The sequence below is a fragment of the Phocoena phocoena genome, chromosome 12, assembly GCF_963924675.1.
Source record: "Phocoena phocoena chromosome 12, mPhoPho1.1, whole genome shotgun sequence".
Classification (NCBI taxonomy): Eukaryota; Metazoa; Chordata; class Mammalia; order Artiodactyla; family Phocoenidae; genus Phocoena; species Phocoena phocoena.
In genome coordinates, this window is record NC_089230.1 from 58,102,374 (window position 1) to 58,112,476 (window position 10,103).

The following is a 10,103-nucleotide window of genomic DNA, read 5'->3' on the forward strand; positions in this document are numbered from 1 at the left end:
TTATTTGTTAATTGTTAATGGTAATGATTATTTAGATCACTTTTATTTAAATGCTGCAGCGACAACCATTATATGCAATGTGTCTTTGTAGTCTTTTCTGTAGGAATGGCATGTCCCTCAAATGCTCCTGGACATGTTTACCATTTTGGTGAATCCTTTTAAAGTAAATTAAATTTACTAAATGCTTTCAAAATTATATTCTTAAAATAAATGTAAACACATGTTTTTAAAAACATATTTGTCCTGGCCAAAAACACCACAGAATTTACAGTAGTAGAGGAAACTCCTTTATAATGTGGCTTATTACTACAAGCATTCAGAAATGATGCTGGCTAAGTCAAATCATTCCTTTAAAACAGTGTTTCCCAAATGTGAGTCAATACCACCTTTCTGTTTTCATATATATATGTATATATATCTCCTATGCCATTGTTTACTTATTATTTTTAAGCTTATTTTTTTAGCCTTTTTAAGCCATAGTCTTATTTTGAGCATATTCTACATTTTATGTGCTAGTTACATTTTTTCCTAATAAACATTAAAATAAATATATAACTAAAGAAAAATTGCTCATTCCTGTAGCACTTCACTAAAAATCATCTCAGGGCTATCCAGTGGTATATTACACTGCTGTGTGGGACACATTGCTATAACATATACTTACACAATTGGCATACTGACCTGGTCATATTTTGTATGATTCAACCATATAAAAAGGTACCACTGTAGCTTCAGTAATATGGATTTACAAATAATATACTGGTTAGCTTATTGCTTTGAGGTTTTGAGAACTGGAAAAATACTGAAATATTTTATCAACATATTATTTGCAGCCTATTCATGATGGAGTTGAGAATAATTTGCAAGTGATTAGCCAGTCAAAATATATTTATAGATAATTGTTACATGCAGAATTGGTAAATAGAAGTTGTTAATCCATATGGGACCATAGGATACCTTTGAAATGTAAATTACCAAATCATATTTGTAAATGATAGAGAATTCTATTCTTATTATGCTTAATAGGAAAATGTAATACATTTTCTAGTTCTGTAGATCAGTAAATATTAATCATAGTTTTGGGGTTTTGAGATCACCTTTTATCTTCAGCAAGCATCATCAGTAAGTTCAAAAAGGTTTAGTTTTTATTTTAATGGAGCATAAAGTTGGCATTTTGGATTTTCTTTTAAAATAATTAATAGCAAACATATGGTAGTTTTTCTCCCCTAGAAAACAAATTATTAAGCTGTCAAAACTTGGCATGAAAATGTTACCATTACTTAGGCTTAAATTTTTAAAAAATGACTACTTTGGTGTTACATTATTAAATCAAAACACATAACTGCATGGTTCAAGCATCCTAATCATTAGGGCTAACGAATGATAGTACAGGCAGATGCTGGGTAAGTGCCTGGTCCTAGTTCATTCTCCTCTTGTTAAGGAAGGATAAGAATAATGGCTGTAGTTAATGTGTGGAAATATTTCATGAAGACTCTCACCCTTCTTAATATTTAAGTATATGTAATATTATCAAGGTTACCAGTGCCGCCTTTTGATATATGGATGAATGGAATTGTGATTAGTGTTAAAGATGGTAATAATGTACGAAATTCAGAGCTTAAAAATGTCATTGCATAAATTGTATTTTCAAGCTGTTGAAATTTCAATAATAGTGGTTTTCTTGATTTTTAACAGTGAAATGATGGAGAAATGTATCTTTATAAGTTAACCTGTAAACTCAGGTTGTGTCATGTAAAAGGTAAACAGTGTTTAAAGTGTTTTCTGTTTAATTGTAATGCATTAACATTGAAGACTTCAGTACCAGAGCAGTGAAATTTTTTGAAAACTATTAGTTAATCCTCTTTATTCAAGTCAACCGTCTTGGTAATGACAATTACCATCCCCTCCCCCAAATGTAAATATTAAATTGTCTCATTTTTCTCCTAGAAAAGATACCATTAAGAGGCATGAACTTTTCATTGGATGGTCACCTGCTTCTTATTTCATTGATAGATAGATAGATGAAAGAGAGAGAGAGAGAAAGAAAGAAAAGAAAGAAAGAAAGAAAGAGGGAAAGGAAGCAAGAAAGGAGGGAAAGAAACAAGACCATTCTTTTCTGTTGCCTCTTGGCTTATCCCTTACAGAGTTAAGTAGAGATGGTAAGTGATAAGTGAGGGCAAGAATCAAGGAAAGTGTCTAGTTCCTCTTTTCATTGGATGCCAGGAAATGAACTAGTGCTAAATTTATCAAATTAGGAGATCTTTTAAGCTTTATTCTGAATACCAGTTAAGACTGATTTTTCATTAAGTGAGTGATACATTGTAGCTTCAGAACATTACCTCAGTACTCAAATACCACAGTAGTTTTTATGCTTAACTTTACATTTATTCATTAAGTATATATTTATTGAACATCTACTAAGGGTCAGGCCCTGGGCTGACACTGTTTTAACATGTTTTAAAATGAAGAGGCCTATGTAAGTTTTAGACATTATTCTAGAAGTAATAAGATACTTTTATTTTCATTGCCACAGTGTTAAATGAGTTAATTCTGAAATCTGTTTTTTTGTGGCCTAAAGTTTATGAATGCTTTGCTTGTCCAGGTCTGCTGGTAATGGAATAAATTTGATTTTGAGATCTAAGACTTTCCTAAAGATAGCTTTTGTAATAGAGAAAGTATGTTAAGTTACACATGGATCTACATTAAAATTTTTGTTTTTATTTTGAATATTTCCAAAGCACATTTGCAGGGGTACTAAATTGTGAGCTACTTTAGTAACAGTGGCTTCCAGATGACCTCAGGAAACAGTACAAATCAGTGAGAATGTTTACAGATCCTCAAAAAAACTACTATAGTGTTTGGCGAAATGAATTTAAGAAGTAAAACGGGAGTTTAACTAGCTTTATTTAGAAACTGGTTTATATCTAACCTCGGGTTCCCCTAGTTTTTCCATGTTTAAAATGATACATTTTTGACTATATGCCAATTATGTGAATATTTTTGACATAACCAAATGTATGTTTATATTTAAGATTTTGTCATTTAATGTTTTTAAAACTGATGTGAAGGCCACCTTTTTGAGTGGCCAGGGAGAGTGGTGTCAGTTCTAAGAGCAGTTGATACCTGTTTTCTTATTGTAAATGTGCCAACAAAACTATTTTACTATGATATGTATTTAAGAGCTCTTAGTTCGCATGTTTGACTTTAGTCAATGATTTTATATGATATCTGAATAAAATTTCCTGAGGATTAAGCTGTGAAATATATAACCTTCATCTAATTTTTGAGGTATAAAATAGTATCTTGCCTACTTTTATTAAATTCATACTCATAATTTGTCTGCGTGCTACCTGAAAAAATAAGCCTAAACCAGATATGTTATGTGCAATAAAAGTGATTCTTTATATATTATCTGCTGCATTAAGAAAGACTATTTTTAGATATTTAAAATGTTCTGGTTCATGTAGAAATCCATCAATTCAAATCTATTTAAAGGATAGATGACTATATTTTTTAATTTTGAGTAATAATTGATTATATATATCATTCCTACCATTTTATCTTTTTTTTGCAGTGTTTTTGGAAAATAGCTGTGTAACTTATGGAGCATTATTTTGATGTTACTGTATAAACATGCATAAAATATTAAATTCATATTTACTTTATGTTTCAAGATTGGTCCTGGAGTTTTTTTCAATGCACATTATTGACAGAATATTTTGTGTACAAACACTGTATTTACTTACTTAGCTATATTCAAAATATCCTTCCTATTTCAGAAGTTTATCGTTTCCAAATAAAATATCTCATGGGCCTCTTTCATTCATATTTCAGTGTCTGCCAAGGGTGAGTCTTCATCCTTTCAGATGTTTCTTTGAGTTTTTTAGGCAGGATAATTCATTAGGAAACATTTTGTCTACCTTTTTGTATTTAACCTTTTTTAGGTTATGAAGCTCTTTGAGATTATAATGAATGTTATAGACCATCTTTCATATTTATCGAATATCTGCTGTGTGGTAGGCATTGGGGATACAGCATTGACCATGGGAGATAGAAATCTCTCTAAGAAGTGAGGAAATAGACATTCTAAGAAGTGAAGATTAAAGAAAAGATATTTCAAATGGTAAATGATATGGAGAAAAATCAAGCAACATTACCCACAGAGCCATATGGAAATTAAGGTCCATGGGATGCAGGATGTTCTAGGGATAAAAGATGTATGATATTAGTCCTGATAGTCCCAAAGAGAAGCTATGAGTGTCGGAGGAAGTGGAGGGTTTTAATTCTGGGGCCCTCTCCTCACTCCTGCTAATGGCAATAGAGAGGCTGGGAAGGGAAATCTTGGCACTTACATCTTCTTAGAAAAATATATGCCCCAGATTTTTGTATGTAATTTCAGAGGCTCACAGACCCCCTCAAGCCATTTTCATACATTTTTTTTAAGTTGCACTCAGGCAGAAATATCTAAAATGTTTGCATTCCCATATGTATTAGAATAGGCTGGGTTATGCTGCAGTAACAAATAACTTCACATCCCAGTGGCTTAGCACAACAAAAGTTTATTTCTTCCTCACCCAAAATCACTGTGAGTCTGGTCAATCTGCAAAAGCAACTGTTTTCCAACTGGTGACTCTGTATTCCTCTGGCTGATTGTCTTCTGGCTCTGTCATTTTAATGCCAGGCCTCTTCACTGGCAGGGGAGGAGAACACTAAAGGTCTTGCATCAGCAATGAAATTCTTCATCTTGGATGCGTTGCGCACAACCCAGTGGCCAGAAATAGTCACATTGGCCCTGCCTAATTGCAAGGAAAGATGGGTAGGAAAGAGTAAGTCTCCCAGGGCTCAGAAGAAAAGGAGAATGGACTAGAAGTCTCTCACAGTCTACCCTCTGGTCACCAAATACTCAGCTCTTCTTTGTACACGTGGAACACAGTGACTCCCTTTTCAAGAGAAACAGCCCCAAAGGACCATCCACCATTCCAGAACCAGGCTCTTTGGAAGTGCTATGTCAGGTCTGAGTGTTGCTCCCACTGGTCTGGAGACCCAGGAGCCAAAAGAATATGTTCTGTTTTCCACAAACTTACTGTACAGTGGTGAAACCAGTGGAACTATAACCACAATCAACATTCTAATTCAGAAAGGGGAAGAAGAATGGAGATATTGTCAATCTCTTACCCTGGGCATGGGGAATGTTCATTGTTAGACCTTTCCTCTATTCCCTAAGAATTCCCTTCTCCACTGTTCTCTGTGACTCCAGACTTCACCCCTTGGAAGAATCTTTTTTTTTTTAAATTATCCTCCTTGCCTACATCTGAATGGCCGTTGAGGAATATGCCATCCTTGGAAGTTGCACAGCTTTGTTTCAATCTGTTTCCTAGATAATTGGGGGCTGAAGTTGTTTGTTTGTTTGTTTCAAGTTTGGAATAGTCACAATTTCTGTTAGCCAAGGCTTATGGTTTCTTTTCCAGTACCACTCTTAAAAGCTTAGTAGCCCTATTTGTTGACGGTCAGATTTATATGTCAGTAACCATACCATTTTTTTTGAGACAACTAGTTCTTGGGTTGATTGTATTTCTTTGATTTCCTACCTCCCTACTTCTCTCCTGACCTTATGGCAGGTACCTTCTGTCTATAAGCTTTGATGGGAGAGCCATCCTCTTAACCACATTTCCATCCTTAGTTTTATTTTTTTTTCCAAGTGAGAAAAAAATTAAGGTTACCTTAATTACATCCTTAATTAACCCACTGAAAATTTCCAAAATAACTATGATGTTCACACCCTTAGTTACGATCTTTGCTGCAAGGCTGAGTTTTAATGATCCTTTGTCATTTAAAGGCTTTCTCAAGTTTATCTCCTACTGCTTGGAGGTGAAAAACACAAACGTGAGGCTCAAATTTTGCTTGCCTCTATTCCCTCGCGTCAGCTTCTACAAATCAACCGTTCCTCTCTGAGCTCCACTCTTTCTCATAATACCGTGCCAAATACATCCAATAGTACCCAACACACACTTATTTTTCAACTTCTTCCCCTAGCTCAAAAGTCAGTAGGTACATTTTCTGCCTCTCAGGTTATTGGGGGTGACAGTTATATTAAATTTTTTACCATTGCATAATGTGATGTCCCTGTTTCTAGCCTCCAATATTAGTTTCCTATGTATACCAACCAACCTCTAAGCTAATGCCACATATTTTCAGTTCTTTGAGCAGCACCCAACTCCTGTTACCAATATCTATATGTGTCAGGCTAAATTAGGCTTGTGCTTTATTAACAAATGTCTCCAGAATCTCAGCAACTTACTTTGTGGTCATTGCAAAGTCTTTCGCTGATTTGGGGCTCTTTCTGGCCACTGTTTCCCATAAGGCAACTCGGTGATCGTGGCTGACAGAGAATATTACCAACCTGTAGCTGCCCCTTTATCTGCCTGTAGACTTCTTGGTTGATGTGACAATGCTTACAGTTCTTGTAAGCTTAGGTCCAGAAATAACTGTCATCACTTAACCCACAGCCCATCGGCCAGAAGTAATTCACTGAGTACTACCTAAACTTTAAGGAGGCTTAAACCTTCTGTGTGCTGTAAGTCAGTGGAGAATCCGATATTGGTGAATACTAATAATGTCTACTACATCATACAAGTGACTTAAGTATAGAAACAGTAGTTTGAATCACAAAAGATTTTTAAGTAAGAATATGCCAGTCAGTGAACATAGTAGGTGTACCTTACTTTCTCCAACCTGGTCTAAATGGTCATTACATGCATAAAGCCCAGTTTGGTCCATTGTTTTTTTGGGTTTTTTTCTTAATTTATTTTACTGAAGTATAGTTGATTTACAGTGTTGTCTTATTTTCTGCTGTACAGCAAAGTGATTCAGTTATATATTTGTGTAAATTCTTTTTCATTATGGTTTATTACAGGATATTGAATATAGGTTCCCTGTTCTATACAGTAGGATCTTGTTTATCCATTCTATATATAATAGTTTACATGGTCCATTGTTAAATAACTGAATTATTATTGTATGTTCTCATATTTCATTATGACACATATTCTCACTACTTTCTAGGAGATGCTTAAGTAAGAAAAGAGTTGTAATTTATTAAGAATCTAAACAGTTGTCTTAAGAATTATTATTTAAGAATTAAAACAGTTGTAATTTTTAATAATTTGCTTGTAGCATATTAGCTTTATATACTTTTTAATCCTCCATTGTAGTTCTACTGTGGTAAAGTAGATGTAACATAAAGTTTACCGTTTTAACCGCTTTTAGGTGTACAATTCAGTGGCACTAAGTACATTCACAATGTTGTACAAATATCACCATCTCTAGAACCCTGTCCTCATCCCCAACAGAAATTCTGTGCCCATTAAATAATAACTCCCTATTCCTCTCTTCCTCCAACCCCCAGCAACTGCTATCTGTCTCTATGAATTTGCCTATTCTAGGGACCTCATATAAGTGAAATTATACAACACTTGTCCTTTTGTGTCTGTCTTGTTTCACTTAGCGTAATCTTTTCAAGGCTCATCCATGTTGTAGCATGTATCAGAATTTCATTCCTTTTTAAGGCTGAATAATATTTGATTGTATGTATATACCACAGCTTTAAATAATTTTTTATTATATAAGTTTCATATATACAGCATTATAATTCAACATCTGTATACACTACAACGTGATCACTACCACAAGTCTAGTTACCATTAAATAATTTTTATTCTTAAATTTTAAGATGGATGTGATATGGAACATAATAACACGTTAAAGGTTCAGATCTCAAGAAGTAGGAATATTTATTTCTGTTTCTTTTCCACATCTCATTTAACCTTTTTCCACTTTACCTTAAGGATAACTTGTTTTCATAATAATGCAAAGTACTAACTTGAATATATCCTCACCTTCAAACACTCTGCAACGAGGGCAAGTTAATAAAAAATTTAACTTACAAAGCGCCCTGATTGTTAGTCATAGACAGCAGATTGCTAAGACTGGCAAGATGGCAACTGTTACTGCACTTTCTAATCAAGGTGCAGAATGACTGGACCGCAGCAGCTCGTGTACACAATAGCTGCTCAAATAGACACTTTAATACAAAAATACATTGTGAGAAAGTCTGGTCTTGAAATACAAGTGCCTGATGATGTCTCCTTCGAATCCTAAAGTTACAGGGAAATCCTAGGTGAAAGTAATGAGGGAAAGGGAACTATGGGACTGTAAAACTCATTTCCTGGTCTGGCAAACAGTGATTGCTGAAAGTGCCTCATTAAACTGGCAGAAGGAACAAACGTGAGTTATTTAATAATTCTCTCATTCGACAAATGGAGAACTTTCTGTATGCTAAGCAGTATGCTGGCCAGCTGGAGAACAGAGATGGGAAAAACAAAAAACAAAAAACTACCAGAAAACTGCTTCAACTTTACTAGGGAAACAAGCAAACAAATACAAGATGATTATAGAAAGTGGGAACATATGAAAGTTTCTCTAGGGCAATCAGGTTTCACAAGGAAGACAGAATGTTTCTCTGATTAGAATGTTTCTCAGAGAAACTTGAAAATCAGGCCCTGGGCAAAAACTTGGAAAATGATCACAGAGCAAAATCAGAGACGACCACTGATAATATGTGGTACATCTCCTAGTTTTTGTTCCATAAAGTGATTTAAAAAACCATACTAGGGAATTTCCTGGCGGTCCAGTGGTTAGGACTCCGTCCTTTCACTGCCCTGGGTCCAGGTTCAATACCTGTTGGGGGAACTAAGATCCCACAAACCGCAGGGCTGGCCAAAAATACCCCAAAATAAATAAAAATCGCACTAGACTGTTGTGTCATCCTTTTGTGTGTGTGTGCGCGCTTTTTTTGTGAAATTATGGAAAGGGTCAAAGGAACCAAATTTTCTTTTTGCCTCCAGTAATACTATGCCCTCACATTATTGTGTTGGTAGAGGTGTAATTAGTTATCGTTTCTCCCAAGATGAAGTTGTATTTTGTGGGCCACTTGGATTTGAGGACCAGCGAATCTTTAGCTATTGAGGACTTTGTTCTAACGCTGATGCAGGAGAATCTGGGTTTCAAGTGTTTCTTCAAGAAGACTGGATTTCATGCAAACAGGATCTATTCTCACGTCTATCTTTATCTTCTTTATCCATCTAGATGTATTCGTAATATTTTATTTCTACTGTTATTTGATCTTTCTTTTGCACAATTCCCAATGAAACAATTTAGATACTTGGTGCGCAAAAGTTTCATGTTACTCTCTAGAAAGGCACTTTCCAATATTTATTTCCAACATTTATTCTCCAATGTATCTTCGGAACAGTTTTATTTTCTTTGTAGCTTCTAGCCTGGAAATCGATACTTTTGATACCTGAACGTCGTTCATATTAAAACACCATGGAATCAAAGTATTCCATTCGAAGAGCTGAATTGCGTAAGTCCTGTCGGGAGGCCATCTTGTGGTTGAGAGAAAGGGGCAGCAGGATGGAAACGGGACGTCTCCGCCACTTTACCCTAAAGGTCCTGGGGAGGGAACGAAACAACAGGACTAGCAGGGCGAGGCAGAGCTGAGCAAGTGTCCCCGGAAGGGGGCGCTATGTTTTCGAGGTTAACAAAGAGTGACCGCTGCGGGGGTCAGCTAAGGTCTCCGCTATAGCTACCATCTACACCGGTCACTTCACCAACGTCCCGTCTCCCTGGAGGCGGAGCCCTCGGAGGCGCTCCGTGAGACCCAAGCCGGGAGTATTCCGGAAGTTCGGGCCAGACTCTGGTCGGTGTGAAATACGGTTAAGGGCGCACCGAGCAACCCGCCGGAGTCGGTTCATTTGACCCTGGGGCCCCTCCGTAGTCTGAAAGGAGTGCCGCGAACTCAAGCCACCTTTTCGGAAGGGAACATACCTCCCCTTGAAGGAGGATCACGTTGCTAAAGTAAAAATTTTGAGCGCGCTCTGTACAGAACACTCAAACTCTTGGCTTTCTGCCCACTGTAAAGATAAAAGTGGGTCGGGCATGGCGCTGGCTACGTTAAAAGGTAACGTACAGGAATGTCCAGACATTTGCATGGTGCTGACTACATAGTCGAGCTGGTTTTGCCCATAACAAAAATGGCGTTGAAA